Source organism: Lycorma delicatula, chromosome 10, assembly GCF_047948215.1.
Source record: "Lycorma delicatula isolate Av1 chromosome 10, ASM4794821v1, whole genome shotgun sequence".
Classification (NCBI taxonomy): domain Eukaryota; kingdom Metazoa; phylum Arthropoda; class Insecta; order Hemiptera; family Fulgoridae; genus Lycorma; species Lycorma delicatula.
The window spans coordinates 114467676-114485095 of NC_134464.1; positions in this window are offsets into that span (position 1 = coordinate 114467676).

The window sequence follows — 17420 nt, forward strand, 5'->3', positions numbered from 1 at the left end:
ACTTTTCTTTAATCCACTCTTCTTTCACCAGTTTGCACTTCCTGTTTACAGCATTTCTTAATTGCCGATAGTTCCTTTTACTTTCTTCATCACTAGCATTCTTATATTTTCTACGTTCATCCATCAGCTGCAATATATCGTCTGAAACCCAAGGTTTTCTACCAGTTCTCTTTATTCCGCCTAAGTTTGCTTCTGCTGATTTAAGAATTTCCTTTTTAACATTCTCCCATTCTTCTACATTTTCTACCTTATCTTTTTTACTCAGACCTCTTGCGATGTCCTCAAAAATCTTCTTTACCTCCTCTTCCTCAAGCTTCTCTAAATTCCACCGATTCATCTGACACCTTTTATTCAGGTTTTTAAACCCCAATCTACATTTCATCATCACCAAATTATGGTCGCAAGAATTATACAGACAGAATAAAAATACTGAACTTATCTAATGACCAGTTATGTAAATAGGTTGTGATGCATGAAATGTGTTGTGATGCATGAAATGTGTTGTTCATTTCAAACGTTCATTTACACAAATTTTTCCAGAAAATGGAATGGGTTTTGAGGTAATATTTTATGTTGGAAGTGTCACTTATGAATATATAGTAGTATTTTGTTGTTAAGATATAAATGTAACTATAGTTTTTAATTTAAAAATTGAAATTAATAAAAATTTTAATTAAGTGCTGGTATAGCATGTTTGCTTTTCTAAGTCTTTCTCTGCCAGGGTCTGGAAAATGTACAACTCATTCCTAACTAGTTAGTAATGAACTTAATAATTCATACAACTTAAAATTAAGAAATAGAAGCTTAGTTAGTTATTAAATTATGCATTTACATTTAATGCTTAAATTGCCTTTTAAAATAAGTTGCATGCATTATAAACATGCTGATATTCAATTAGATAGGCTCATTTTGTACCCATATAACAGATCAGATTATAATTGTATTAACCACAGTTAAAAACTGTGAGTGAGTTTAACAATCAGTGAATACTAAATTTTATACTGCAAAATCACTGCTTACATTAACTTTGGTTGATAAATATGATATTTAATTTAAATAACTGATTTTTGCCATTTACAACCTTACAGGTAAATGAGCAAAAAATGTTTAGGCAGGTTGGGTGATGTTCAGTGTTCTCATATGAGTGAATATCCAACCAGCAAAACATTTACTTTTGCTAATAATAAGAATGGCCAACTACAACAACCAAATATAGTGTGCAATTTTTTTTCAAGCACAAATTTTATTCAAAAGAATGCAAGGCAACAGTAGCTTATTGTTGTTGAATAAGCCAGGGAAATGTTAATGTTTCACAGGTTGTTGAAAAAGTACTTATATTATAAATAGAAATGTGAGTACATGTTTTTAATGTAGGTATCTTCCTTGATTTGGTTACTTTGCATGAGTTTGTTGGATGTTTTTGCGTTTTAAAATGCATATTAATAATGGGTAATGATCAGTAATTGTATTATCATTAAAAAGTATTAATTCTTTTTATTATCTCTAATAACACTGATATAAAAAAAAAACTTTTTTTTTAATGTTTCTCTAAGTGTGATACTATTTCTTGAATTGATTTTCTGCGTAGTTTACAGATCTGCAAATACAATTTTTCAATCACCCTTAGACTTAGAGGTTAGATCACGGTTCTTTGAACCGTGATCTCAGACATTATAAGTAAGTTTTAGTGGCGTGAATAGTTCGTTCTAGAACTGACAAGATGACTTATTTGTTTGTTTTTTTAATTTGTTAAATTAAGAATTTTCTAACCCACTGGGATGTTCTAGTGGTAAAATGACTGTAAATCAGGTGATTTTGAAGTTGAGAGTTCTCAGGTTAAAATCCTAATAAAGGTAGTTAGTTGCTTTTATTTGAATTTGAATATTAGATCGTGGATACTGAACACATCGGGTTGGTCTAGTGCTGAAAGTGTCTCCTCAAATCGACTGATTTGGTAGTCGAGAGTTCCAGCGTTCAAATCTTAGTGAAGTCAGTTATTTTTACACAAATTTAAATACTAGATTGTGGATACCGGTGTTCTTTGGTTGTTAGTTTTCAATTAACCACACATCTCTGGAATGGTTGAACTGAGACTGTACAAGACTACACTTCATTTACACCCATACATATCATCCTCTAAAGCATTATCTGAATGGTAATTTTCAGAGGCTAAACAGGAAAAAGAAAGAAGATCATATATATACTGGTGTTCTTTGGTGGTTGAGTTTCAATTAACCATTCCTCTCGGAAATGGTTGGCCTGATTTTGATAAAGACTACACTTTTACTAGTACAGTTACATTACACTGATTAGTCGCTAATGACTAATTGTTGTACGACTATAAAAAAAAAAATTGTTGAGATTAGAAAATATAATACCAGTCATTTTACATATTCCTCATATTAACATATAAAATAACATGATCTTGGGTTAAGCTGAGAGCGGTAGTGCAACCAAATGACCAGTCAGGCCTGACTCGGGACTCCCCTTAACGTAAGACATCATTGAATTCTAAACTCAAACAGATAGGTAAAATAGATCATCCATAATCTAAATATTAGGTCTTTACAATGAAATACTCAATAATAATGTTTACTTACATCAAAGTGGTCTTCACGGAAGGAAACAGTTGCATTTTCTACTAGATCAACAGGATCTCTGAGAGCAAGTTGTAACCACTTTTTGCGCATTTTTTGGAACACTTATAGTTTTTCTGGTGTTTTTGTTGACATATTTGTGCACGCTGGCACTACACACTATTTTTAACTCATTTTCTTGGGCAAATCACAGTAAAAAATAACACAATTGGTAGAATGCTAACTCAGATTGTGACTTTTGATGTTTATTTATTGACATGTGATGTCTCTGAAGCCAGTGCGACGCCATATTGCTTAAACAGCCGTTTGGCGGGTTATTTAAATAGTGAATTTTTATTTGCTATTTTTTTAAGAAATACATAAAAGAATTAAAGTAACCACTTTTTGTGGGCTTAATAAACACCACTGAATAATCTGTGATGGTTTCCAGAAACTATTCAAATAGCCTGTTAATACTGACTGTCTGGTCCGCGTGCCAACTCAGGACAATAAATTTATTGTCCTATTAGGAATAATGTCTAACACTGGTTTTACCAAGTGCTGAAGAATCTATTAAATATCTAAAAAAACAGCATTGGATGTAAATCTGATTTTGTATGAATATCATTAAACATTTACTGCTGCAGAAGGACATCTTGCTCACAAAACATTCTGTATATGATTTATAAACATCCTGTCATCCGCTTCAAGGACAGTGCCATTACCACCTATTTTACTAACCTTCCTGGGTGAGCAAAAAAATAAAGTGTAAATATTTCAGGCAGCCTCTGTACAGTTGCTTACATTAAACTGACAGCTGCAGAAATTGAGTGAAGTGGCCCACAAACAGGAAGTGAAGTGTGTACTAAGGTCAATATCAGAAGCCTTTGAGGCAATTTTTTACTTGTGTTTTGTTAGTCTACAGCATACATTTACATTATACTTCCATTGTCTAAGTATAATTTAATTTTGTTATTTTAATATTTTCTAGTAGGTAGAGCGCTATCACCCCGGTTTGTGAAAACTTCAGTGCTGCTTCTTCAATCGCACCACTATTGTTTTTCTTTTGAAAACCAGTAGACTCATTTTTTAAAATTAGTTTATTATTAGAGTTGCACTGAAGTACTGAATAAGCAGACCTAAAGGAAGGAAAATTTATACCAGAATTTTTTTAAGATGAATGGACTTTTTTTAAAGGTAGTGGAGTACAATAACATAATATGGAAACAAAGAGACATAAATATAGTCAAATTAGTGAAAAATGTCACGGAAATACAATAATATTAAAATGAATTTAAGAGAAGAAAACTGGGCTCTGGTTAATTTTAAATTAGAGTGATTTTTACTAGGTTTGATAGAAGTGGTGATTTAAATTTTGTTGTTCAAGGTTATTCTGAGATTGGATAAAGATGGTTAGCAAATATATTAAATTGTGTGGATATCTAATATTTGTAAATTTACTGGCAATATTTATATTGTTGTCCTGTAAAGAATATTTTTTTTCAGTTGGTTGTAATCCACAGTCAGCTGTAGAATATTTTATTTATATGTAGTAGAGTTAATGCCACGATTTAGGTTTTTGTTCGGTTATTAGGGGCCCTATTTATATGAATTCATAATTATTGATATTATTACTAATGTACAATTGTAGTTTTAGAGAATTAGATGAATAATTGAACTGAATAAAAATTTGGTGATTAAATTTTGATCCTTGCCACAACTCATGTATCGTGCAATTAATTGTTAAAAGGTAAAGAAAATAGATTGTATCTGATGAGGAGAAACAAATGTTGAAGATTATTTGTTATAAAATCGATTAAAATAAATGTTAAGTGTAATTCTACAGTTTTGTAATATATTATACTCATTTTGATGCAAGATCAAAACATGTGCAGTTAATGCACAAGTAAACATATAACTTTGCTTTTTCCAAATTCTAGATCTTTCTTTTTGGATTATACTTGTTTTTATACTGATTTATACTTTTTTCATTGTTACGGTGCAATTCTTGTTGAATGCTGTACAGTTGAAAAAGTTTTGAAATGAATTGATATGAAACAAACTAGGTTAGATTTTGCCTGAAAACCCAATGGTATATTTAAATTTATGTTATTACTTGTAAACAATAGTAATCTTAAATTATCTATATTTAAATTAATTGAGATGAAGTAGTAACTAACTTATTTAAACTTGAGACTTTTTTAATTCTTATTTATACGTATGATTTAATTTATAATAAAAATATAGGTGCTGGTGCATATTGTAGGAGAGGGACAAACCCAAATTTACACATATGTGAGTTGGGTCCATTGTGCAGGTTTTGGTAGGAAGCAATCCCCTGAACAGGCCAAGCTCCTAATCCACTGAGTTATACTGGCTACTTCCATTTTCAGACTATTAGATGACAGTATAGTACCTTGACCCTGTTTCAGTGGTTTCTTCTAATGAAGAAGGAATGAAGGATAAATAAATTTGAGGAAGGGAATTTTATAATCTGAATACTAGATTTTTTAATTTGTAAATATATCTTATTACATAGTTATATTATGATTAGCTAACACTACGGAAGTGTTACAAAATAAATATAATTGTTTTACTTTGCAAAATAATAGTTGTTTCAAGTACAAGAACTAGAAAACTCATTTTATGAATAATGGACTCTAAAACGTTTGTCAGGTAAAATGTAACCCCACTATAACACTGTTATCAGGGAACTTATGTGTTTGCCCATATTTTGAGAAGAAAATTTTAAATCACAAAGGGTATCGACTAAAAAAATAAGCAAAAAATAAAACAATAATATTTTAATAGAAAAAGCCAATACAGTATAATGTCTACTTACATAGAAACAAGTTATGATATTTTTTCTGTGAATGTAAATTATTTTATGAAATAAATGACGATCATCACTATCACTTTGTTGATCCATCCATGTTATTACACTATGTATATTTTCCAGAACGGCTTTTGTTGAGGGTATAAACCTCTGCAATACCTTCCCCTTGTTCCTCCAAAAAATTATCGTTAGGTTGTAGAACAGAGTTTACTATTTCTTTGTTGGTCATGTCATGGGCAATGGGTGTTTGATTGTCTTCTTGAACTTTCTCGTTGAGATCACTTGCAGATAATTCATGCCCAGTTGAATTTGACAATTCCAGTGCACGTTCATCAGTAAAAATATGAACATTTCCTGTTTCAATGTCTTCTGTATTACCCTGTGCCAATACTGATCAGCAATTGTTAATTGTAATAGAATTTACATTACTCCATGCTGTTCCAGCGCTGTTTACAACACTTTTTAATGACACAGTTTTAATAAATTCTGTTACTTGTAATTCTGAGTTAACGATAGCAGTCAGTAGCTCTCATCGGTAATAAGCTTTAAATGCCTGAATAACTCCTCAGTCTAATGGTTGGATTAAAGATATGATGGCCTTGGGTAAAAACATTGCAATTATTTTCCCAACTTTAGATTTCAGCAAGACAATAGGTGGATGAGCAGGGCAATTGTCAAGTAAAAGCTTTTTCTTACAATTTTTGAACTCGTAAATAATTTTTAATACAAGGCACAAATTCGTCGTTAAACCACGTTAAGAAATATTACACGTCATCCAAGCATTTTTACTATTATTAAAAATAACCGGTAATGAATTCATATTAACGTGTTTGAAGCAACATGGGATGGCATATTTGCCAATGACAAACAGCTTTAATTTATGATTTCCTGACTTATTGGCACACAAAAGAAAAGTTACCCCTTTCTTTGTTTTCATACCAGACTTATTTGGTGTCTGTTTTGCATCTAATGTTTTTTTATTTGCAATAGTTTATAATACAAAGCAGTTTTATCACAGTTCTACAACTGTTCATCACTAAAGTTATTCTCTTCTATAACTGATTGTAATATTGTTTGTGAAAAATGTTTGGCTGCCGTTGCATGAGCTGAATGAGATTTTCCTTTTATATTTATTTACTTACTTGACCTATGCCGTGATAGATTTTCTATTGGTATAACCAACTGCTAGAAGCACTCAATTCTTCTCCATTGTTAATTTATTCATGAAAATTTAGTGCCTGAGCTTTTGAAGTATTGGCCTCCTTCTCTCAGTTTTTACAAAAACCAAAGGTTACATACAATCATCTACAACGCTGTTTCATCTACTGAATCAATAAAAGAATGCAGTTCATTTTCTTCTTTTTCCCAACCACATATAGTACCTTCAGGCATACTGAATTGTCGGGATAAACTGGTTTTCGAACAACCTGTTGTAACCTTTTCAATAATTTCTTTTATAGAATACGTTTTTTGTTTAGACAACATGTTAGGTAAATATGAATGAAAACAAACACTACAAAATCTATTAAATTAACCAACCTAATAAAACTTAATGATACTGAAAACACAGTAAAAGCAGCTTGGAATAGGTCACAATATGTAATAACATTCAACTATCTTATACTGTGTCTTGTACAGGCAGTATTTTGATGGTCTTTTCACTGTTACAGGAAATGAATCATGTGCAGTATATCTTAAGAATTTCTCCTATTACTGTATTAGAACCGTAGTTTAGTTTTATTGAATCAAGTTTTTGGGAATTCCAAGGCTTTAAAATTGGTCGTGACTAATTGGTAGATGTGTTATTAGAAGTTTATTGTTGACAATTTCAAAAGATTTATGGTGGGCGTTGCACAATATTGATTACAGTAGTAGGGTGATAAGCATTTCTTCATCCTATATTATTTTTTTCAGATATTCAAGTATTGTTTGGGGGACAGGTTATCCGTGTTATATCCGTATCTACAGTATATCAAGCTGTGTTATAGCAGAGATGTACTGTATTTTTTAATTTTTAATTAAAGTTGGATCAAAATATTAATTTTTTTCCTTACAATCACTTTAAAATTGTTGTACCTGATGGTTCTGTACTAGCTGGAATGATAGTGTTATCCTGAAAAAGCCACATTCAATGAACCATTTCTCATTTAGATCACTAAAGTTAAGAACACTGGTTGGAGTTCACTGCTTGCTGGTTTACATTTTCAAATGGCTTATAAGCACCTAGCAGTCAATGGCACTTTTCATTGCGAGCTTGTGAACTAATAGTAACGCTTATTAAATAGCAGCAAATTTTGTATCATTGATATTAATAATTCACAATTTGCTGCTATAGTAGTTACACACATGTGTGTGAAGTGAATGATTGCAGTAAGGATGTTCTTCACTTTGTGTGTTAGCAATCATAGTAGGTATGATGCATTTTAAACTGCAATTTGTTGTAGTTGAAATTTTATTTTAAAATGTGTACATAACATCATGTTGATAGTTTATAAAATTCTATATATTTTTAGTTCAGTGAAAGATTTTTTCAAGCACTTATTTTAAAGGGAAGTAACTTTAATCCTTTGTATAGTGTTTAGTGAATTAAATTGTAAGAAAAATAAAATAGCTGGTGTTTACTGTAGTCAGTTACATGTTTAGATCAACCAAACTGTACTTTTTGCTTAAAAAATATTGAGTTATGTTATTAATAGTTAACGTCATTAAAAAAATAAGTTTCTATTATTTCTGAAATTAAGTTTCCACTTACCAACAATTTAAACTGTAAATCCTAGTACTTTCAGAACTGTTATTCCATCTTAAGGGATTTTCTAAAAGATGTTGATTTAATTCAAACCAATAGTCATTTTTAAATTAAACTATTATGTTCATAATAGTCTATTATGTAATATATTACTATTATCTATAATAGTAACAAAGATGACGTTATTGTCTTGTTGACATACAAATTAATTTTATTCTTGATGACCAACTATTATGAACATAAAAGTTTAATTTAAAAATGATATTATTGATTTTAATTTCAATTAACATATTTTAGAAAATCCCTGAAGATGGAGTAACAGCTCTGAAAGTACTAGGATTTTCACTTTTAAATTCTTGGTAACTGTGCCAAATGCTTAGTAAATTAAATGCTATTATTTTATTGTGTTTTTACAAGTATAGATTTTTCTGTATCAGGCTGTGATTGGATAAAAATATTTAATTTAAAGTTAATTTCTCTCGTTTTGATTTTGTCTTCCACTCTTCCAAGGAATTTGAAATTGATTGAGAGAATATAGATTGTGCGTAAACTTAAATTGTAAATATTGAAATTTACTTAAAATTTCAATATTTGTATCTAATTTAGCAGATATTGCACTCTTAATATTAAATCATTATTAAGAATTGAAATCATGTTACGGATTGATACTAGTAGACATATTCTAAAATTCTGAAAGTGTTATGCCGGCTATTATTTTTGTATAATTTACATAAAGTATACAAAAATGTACTCTGCTTGTTTGTTTTCCCATTTTTGTCATTGTATAATGATTTTGGTTAGTGTGTAGTAGTAAACTGAAATTACTCATTTTTTATGTTTTTCATAATTTGATATTGTGGCGTGGTTCGTGGCTTGATCAGGATATTGAGAGGTTGAAAATTTAGAATGTTTATATAATTACAGTTTATTGGTTTAAAATGTTCATAATTACAACCAGACAAATTAATAATAATAACAATGGTGGATAAATAAAATAATGATAATAATAAGTGACAATAATAAAACAATTAATGAAAACAAATATTAATATAGCAGTTACAGCCACAATAATAATCAGGATAATTGTAGCAAATCATAATAATATTACATGTCAATAACAACAAATCAAACAATTAATACATAAAACATAGTACATGACATAATACAGAACATAATCCATACCATAACATATAATCAAAATGGTAAACATGATGTAAAAACAGAGCATAATACATAACTTAATCAACAAAGAGTAACAATCAAATTATTACACATCAAATAGTGATAGTAAATAATAAATACAGATTACACACAAGACAGAGTTCAAAATAAATATCATTCAGAATTTATTATAAGTAGATAAATAGAAAACTAGAATTCAGACCCATTAAAAAAAGTAACTGCTAGTCTTAACCCTTTTTAACCACTAGTCTTGTATTAACAAACAATCGTATAGCGTTCACTTGCAAATACCTTTGCTATCTACCCTAACAATTTGTGAATGAAGTTTATTGCATTATTTCTTTCATTTGTACTCCTATAGTTTTACTGTAACTCACTGATAGTATTTCTTGTTTACTGGAATTACTCATGGCGTCATCTTACTCGTATCGAACTGGATTCAAGACTCTCCTCGCTGGACTGATGTCTCGCACACTTGTCTTGGAGACTCACACCTGTCACTTTCCTTGCTGGACCGTTGTTGTAATGTCTCACTGGATTGGTTCACAGAACTCTGCTGAACCCACACAACTCGCAGCCTTTTTTTGCAGAACTGCCCTTGTGGGACTGATGCCATAACATCTTGCAGACTAGTTCTAATAGAACTCCTCTTTAGCTGGTGTTGCTGGACTATTTATACTGCTAGGCTCTTTACCTGTCAGACCGGACCCAAGTCAAAGCGCGAGAACAGTTGACCGAGGCTTTTGTTTCCATGAATTCCAAACCTGATCTCTTCTCATCATATAATACGTGTGTTAGTGGGCAGTATAACAAAAGACGATCATAAAACAGACCTATTCTTTATAAAAAGGGTTCTCCTTTTTGTCCCTTTCTGGATTCCACCAATTATATTTGCTACTACTTTCATAATAATTAGTAGAAATCTGTTACTCAGGCCCGCTATACAAGTCTTGTTACAATATTGTATCTGCAAATGGTATTATTTTATAACCTGATGTTATTCCAACTTACAGTTGGTTACATCTTAACATAATTACTGTGTTATGCAAGTACTATAAACATAAGAGAAATTACAACTCAACAAGGAGAAGTTCACATTTATGGTAGACAACAGCACTGTTGTTTTGTTTGGCTATAGACAGAGAGGAATTATATCACAACAGTACAGTATGTGTGTATTCCTACTGAACAAAGTGACATGCTTGTCAAACCATTGTAAACAAGAAATGTTATGTATTTAAAATAGGTTACTGTATTTTTTAGAACCTGTAATTTTTTTATGGTTATGGTAATAATACAATGAAAAATATTAATTTACATTACTGTATTCATAAATGAAGTAGATTTAACCTGTAATTAATTACAATATTTTAATTAAGTGATTGTTTTCACTAAAAGTGTATCATAGTTAAAAGGTGAAAATAATAATTTGGACATAAAGGCCAATGGAATCGAAAAAAGTTGGATATAGCCTCAGAGTAAACAAAATATTTTTGTATTAATTTATTAAATGATCAATACTACCTTAATATAGTCAGTCCTTAACCAGTTTCGTCTGCAGTTTTCATAGAAGTGTCTTCTGTGATAGACCAACAATCCTTGATTTCTCTGAGCTTGACTCAGTTTCACTTTCACTGGATTAACCTTTACCACCTGATATCTCATCATTGTCCATCCCTGTATAAGTATGCTTTCAATGGCATCTTCCACTAACACATATGTTTTCTATTAAGATCTTTTCTAGTCTTCTGTAGTAATTGATGAAACTGCATCTAATGTAACTGCTCTTGGTTTTGTTAATGACATGTGGGACATATTGTGGTCTCAATTTTTTTTAAATTAGATTCCAAATAAATTTAATTGGGTTAAAATATGGGTGGCAAGGTGACAATCTAAGCACTGTAATTCCTTTGTTATTAGTATTTTGTCTTAATTCATATTGTGGTTCTGAAAGGTGTAGTTTTGACAGTTTCCAAAAGTTCTTTTTTTGTTATATCTGGGTCGTAGTTAGGTTCTATTTTTTTTGTCATTCTTGAATATTTTTTTGTTTATTATGGTAAGGTGCATTATCTATGATTAAAATACAAGTTGTCTGTAGTCCTGGGATTACTCGCTTTTCAATATACTTGAAAAATTTTCATTGTTCGTCTGTTTATGATGATAATCTTCTGTTTTACTCTTGGAATTTTTAACATTATAAACTATCATCTATGAATCCCATGTCCCCACCCGCATGAGCCACAATTAACCAGTCCCTGGCACCAATAACAAAAAACCTGGTATCATCACTTTGCCAGTACTTTTTTGCCATATATTGTGTGTGCGCCCAAGTTTCAAATAAATATATGACTGGTCTCTTTTGCTCAGAAGTCGCATTTTTTCTCAGATATGTAAGGCAAAATGCTCGTTTCACAATTACATCATTTCAGTCACACAAAATCAGTTTGTTTTTACACTTCTGAATTGAAAACCCGAAGTTTTGTAGTTTTCCCATTCTTTTGAGTTTCCCTATTAGTTTCCCTCATAACAAATTGTGCAATTTTCATATAGTTTATATTTTCTTATAGAATTTAAAATATTTAAGAAATACTCTTCTAAAAACACACTTGTCAAAATTATCTATTTCATATTTATTATGAAAGTATATTTACTTTTTTCTTTGGCGTTTGAATTTGAGAACCACCAAAACTGTAGACCAGCTTAAGTTTAGCATTCTACAAGCATGTTCCATTGGTTTCACAAGAGGTGTTGATAATCCATATAATGCTTTTTTTATTTCATTTTTTTAATATGTCTACAAATTATGTAATGCTTATAAACTACATGCCTATTTTAAACTTTTAACCCATAATTGTCTGACTCGCGTGTCTGTTCATTATAATATCATTACTTAAACCAAAACAATTGATTTTAGAAATTTATATGCGATTTTTACTTTTATTTTTTTTTTTTAATATGATGTATTTTCATCGTGCTTGAGTTTTAAAGTACATTGATGTAGAAAACAATTGCTTTTATTACAAAATAACTGGGCAAAAGAAAAAATCATTTATACAAAAAATAGCTGAAATTAAGCAGAAGAAAAACTGATGTTTTATTATTAAGCTTTGAAATTAGAATGACATTAATATGAATAAAACTTAATAAGTAATATAATGTTATGTAACACTATCATGATATGCGCATGCGTCCAACGATAATGTTTAAAACAGAAGTCTAATTTCTTGGCAGAAATCACATTACTTTACTATTACCACTGGAATGTGACTACACAGCAATAGTTGATATGTGCCTCGCTTTATCAGCTAGTAGATGTGGTTCTGTTACTGCTTTTTGTTGTTTTACTAAAAGATTTAAATAATATTTTGTTTATATTAAGTAGTAATGTAAATATTGTGTTTGCGTGAACTAACTTCTTGTAATCTGACAAAACATTTAATCAATAATTATTTGAAAAAAAATTTTTTATTTGTTATATTACTCCAAAACATCTTTTGAATGAGAAGACATTTGTATGTTTTAATATTACAGAAATTAGTTTCTTTTAATTAAACAAATGTATGAAACAGCAGTGGTACTTACTTTTTTAGATTCCTAACTAATCTTTTCATAGGTAATCAAATGGTTAAAAATAAAAGTTATTTCCAATATTTCCCATAGACTTGATCATATTTTTGTTGTGATAGACTCGCTCATTCTATTCAAAATTTGTTATGAAAACAAGGAAAACCAAAAAAGTGTAAAATTTACCTATAAAGTGATCAGTCAAATTAATTAATTTATTTATTTATTTTTTCTGGGTTTGTAACCTAATGATAAGATAGTAGTAAGAACCAAGTTGCATCTGTTAATTGATAACAACTAACAGCAATTTTGGATTGTTAGATCAGACTAAAAGAAAGATTGAGATTAGCTTTAAGAAGGAAAAATACTCTAATATAAATAAATATAATAACTAGTTTGCTTGTTCTGCAGTCCGCACAGCAGTAATGTTTTCTTCCATTTTTTGAGAGTTCAGTAGTTCTGATGATACATTACTGTCTGTGTAGTCTTGGTATGTAGACACATGTTTTTGTTTGTAATTTATTATATTTGCTTTTGTAGTTAAATTCTGTTCAGTCCAAAACATTGAATTCATATATTCAATTTGTTCATTTCTGTGCATTGAGGTTCAGATTATGTAGGATTTTACATTTGTTTTGACCGGTGTTAGGTAGTTGTACTCTAGGTAAAGTTTGTTTAAGTTTTGTATATTTTTTTGATGTGCAACATTTAAAGAGTATGTGTGGTAAATATTTGTGGTTGTAAATTAAACTGTATATCAGTTGTTTCAGTGAATTATTTTGTCAGAATATGAATATTAAAGATATTAAGATGTTGAGTTATTACGCTAGAGATTAAACATTTTTAAATAGTAATTTTTTTGTGTTAATTTATGTTAGCTTGTTTTAAGTTTTTTGATTCTCATGATCTCCTTAGTGCGTGAAGAGAAATATAATCTTTTCTAATGGAAAACACAGTATAAAAAATAAATTTAAGTGTTTTGCTGTGGAATTTGCTTAGATTTAGCAAGTGAGAACAATAAGTAATGTTTAGGTACTCACAGTTTTTCTAGAAATTTTATTATTAGGTTTCTACCGTATAAAAATGTTAGCTGATAATACATAATTTTGCTTTGTAGGTACAGTAATCAGTGTTTTTTTTTTTTTTTTTTATTTCTTCAGATCTTTTAATTTCTTTCAGGTTTTTTTGAACCACTGATATTCACTGATTTCCATTCCTTTTTTTTCAAATGTACATGTGTTGTAATAGTTTTTCTCAAAGGATTTTGCTAGAATTTTGCACTTGTGTTTGTTTTTAAGATGTAATTTTCCTTTTTTATCTTTGAAGCAGAGGTTGGGTGGTTTTATGTTTGGTAAGTTTTCCTTGAATGTTTTGTGTAAATTTTTCTTTTTTTTTTGAAGTTCTGTTCTATTTGTTCCAGTTGATTCTCCTCATATTTTCTTATATTCGTTCTGATTATTTTGTGTGGTTTTTTGCAGATTGATGTAAATTTTAAATAGTTTTTGTTTTTCTTGGAAGAGTACTTTATTATCCTGTCTTTTATTCTTTCGCTTCCTCTTTTTAGAGGACATATCTTTGGTTATTACTCTTAGTTTCGCTTACTGTTTTTCAATCTTTTGCTTTACTGTTTGTTAGATTTTTTGAATTTGAAATAGTTTCTAGATTATTTATTAAATTTTCAATATCAAATCTGATTCTTTTAGGTGACCATTTGTTAATTTTGTTTGTGGATAAGTCTTATCTGGAGTGTTAGGTGGTAGTGATCGGTTTCAATGTTTCCATTCTTTCTCTCTTTTTGACTAAAAATTTTGGATTGTTCATAATTTTTAAAGGAAGTATTAACATCGTCAGTTCAGAATTTTTTGGGTTAGGGGATTGTCATGTTTACTGTTGAGCTTCTTAAATAAAGTGGATGTTAATTTCATGCTGAGTGCTTTACATTACTCAATTCATTTTTGTTTGATCTTTTATGGTCGGTTTTATTTGCCAGTTTGTGCGTTAAAACTTCCTGTAAAATTATGATATGGTCTTTTAGTATTTATAGATTTTGTTTTCAACAGTTTCTAAAATTTTTGTTTGTGTTCCATTTATTATCTTCAGAGTATGGGTATTGATTAATGTGTAATTTTTATAATCCCATCTTATTGTTGAAAAGGCTAAACATACATAGGTCAAAAAGAAGTTTATTTGCAGATTTGGCTATTGGTGATGTATAAAAAAACCTTTTTGTGGGTGTTTTACAAGCAATTGAGCAATACATTTTTGAAAAAAAATATTGGTAATTGATACACACACAAAGGTCTATCAAGCGATCTGAGAGATTTTCTGCCACAATTAAAAAAAAATCTGTTTGTTGGTGCTCTTGAATGAACCAATCTCTCGTTAGTGTGCATACATATAAATTCTTGAAAGATATTTCATACTATAGATAGCGCTGTTTATTTTATAACACTTCATATTTCACTTCCAATGTAGTAAAAAGTTCCTTTTATTGTATATTTTATTTTTGGTATTATTGATATCAGATTTAGTGAGCAGTTATAAATTATCAATGAAACTTCATCAAAAAAATTTTAAATGGTGTTATAGAAATATAATGGAGAACAAATAATCCAGAAACAATTAGGATACAATAGATACATATGTACCTAAGCTGTGGTACTTTGGTTTGCTAAAGTTTATAACTGATGATGTTACAACTGATCCGGTGTGGTGATCAGGAAAAGGGTAGAACACACTGTTAAAGACTTACTTGAGCTTCCAGACAATAATAATGACAATTTAGAAATATTGGTTGAATTGGATTCAGTTGAAGACAGTACTGTAACTTATTCACATTACTGTAAGTAAGCAAAAACAAAGACAACAGAGTGGAACCTATAATTACAATAAATAAAACATCCAAACATCGTATTTCAAGTGAAAAAAAACTGTTTTGAAATTTCAAAACATCAATTTTCACATATAAGTTGCTCAAATCTTTCTAAAAGAGATAAATTGTTAAAATTAAACTTACTTTTTTACATCAATATGTTATTTTTTTTTGTCTTCAGTCATTTGACTGGTTTGATGCAGCTCTCTAAGATTCCCTATCTAGTGCTAGTCGTTTCATTTCAGTATACCCTCTACATCCTACATTCCTAACAATTTGTTTTACATATTCCAAACGTGGCCTGCCTACACAATTTTTCCCTTCTACCTGTCCTTCCAATAATATTAAAGCGACTATTCCAGGATGCCTTAGTATGTGGCCTATAAGTCTATCTCTTCTTTTAACTATATTTTTCCAAATGCTTCTTTCTTCATCCATTTGCCGCAATACCTCTTCATTTGTCACTTTATCCACCCATCTGATCTTTAACATTCTCCTATAGCACCGCATTTCAAAAGCTTCTATCTTTCTTCTCAGATACTCCGATCGTCCAAGTTTCACTTCCATATAAAGCGACACTCCAAACATACACTTTCAAAAATCTTTTCCTGACATTTAAATTAATTTTTGATGTAAACAAATTATATTTCTTACTGAAGGCTCGTTTAGCTTGTGCTATTCGGCATTTTATATCGCTCCTGCTTCGTCCATCTTTAGTAATTCTACCTCCCAAATAACAAAATTCTTCTACCTCCATAATCTTTTCTCCTCCTATTTTCACATTCAGCAGTCCATCTTTGTTATTTCTACTACATTTCATTACTTTTGTTTTGTTCTTGTTTATTTTCATGCAATAGTTCTTGCGTAGGACTTCATCTATGCCGTTCATTGTTTCTTCTAAATCCTTTTTACTCTCGGCTAGAATTACTATATCATCAGCAAATCATAGCGTCTTTATCTTTTCACCTTGTACTGTTACTCCGAATCTAAAGTGTTCTTTAACATCATTAACTGCTAGTTTATGTAAAGATTAAAAAGTAATGGAGATAGGGAACATCCTTGTCGGACTCCCTTTCTTACTACGGCTTCTTTCTTATGTTCTTCAATTGTTACTGTTGCTGTTTGGTTCCTGTACATGTTAGCAATTGTTCTTCTATCTCTGTATTTGAATCCTAATTTTTTTAAAATGCTGAACATTTTATTCCAGTCTACGTTATCGAATGCCTTTTCTAGATCTATAAACGCCAAGTATGTTGGTTTGTTTTTCTTTAATCTTTCTTCTACTATTAATCTGAAATTGCTTCCCTAAAATTGCTAAAATTGCCTAAAATTGCTTCCCTTGTCCCTATACTTTTCCTGAAACCAAATTGGTCTTCTCCTAACACTTCCTCCACTCTCCTCTCAATTCTTCTGTATAGAATTCTAGTTAAGATTTTTGATGCATGACTAGTTAAACTAATTGTTCTGTATTCGTCACATTTATCTGCCCCTGCTTTCTTTGGTATCATTACTATAACAATATGTTATTTATTCACAAATTTACTGATAATTTAGAACGATTTATCTTCTCCAATTTATTGCTCTGCAGTGAGCGTCTTAAATTTGGTCATATATATTCGTTATCAAGATTATTTATCTGTGCAA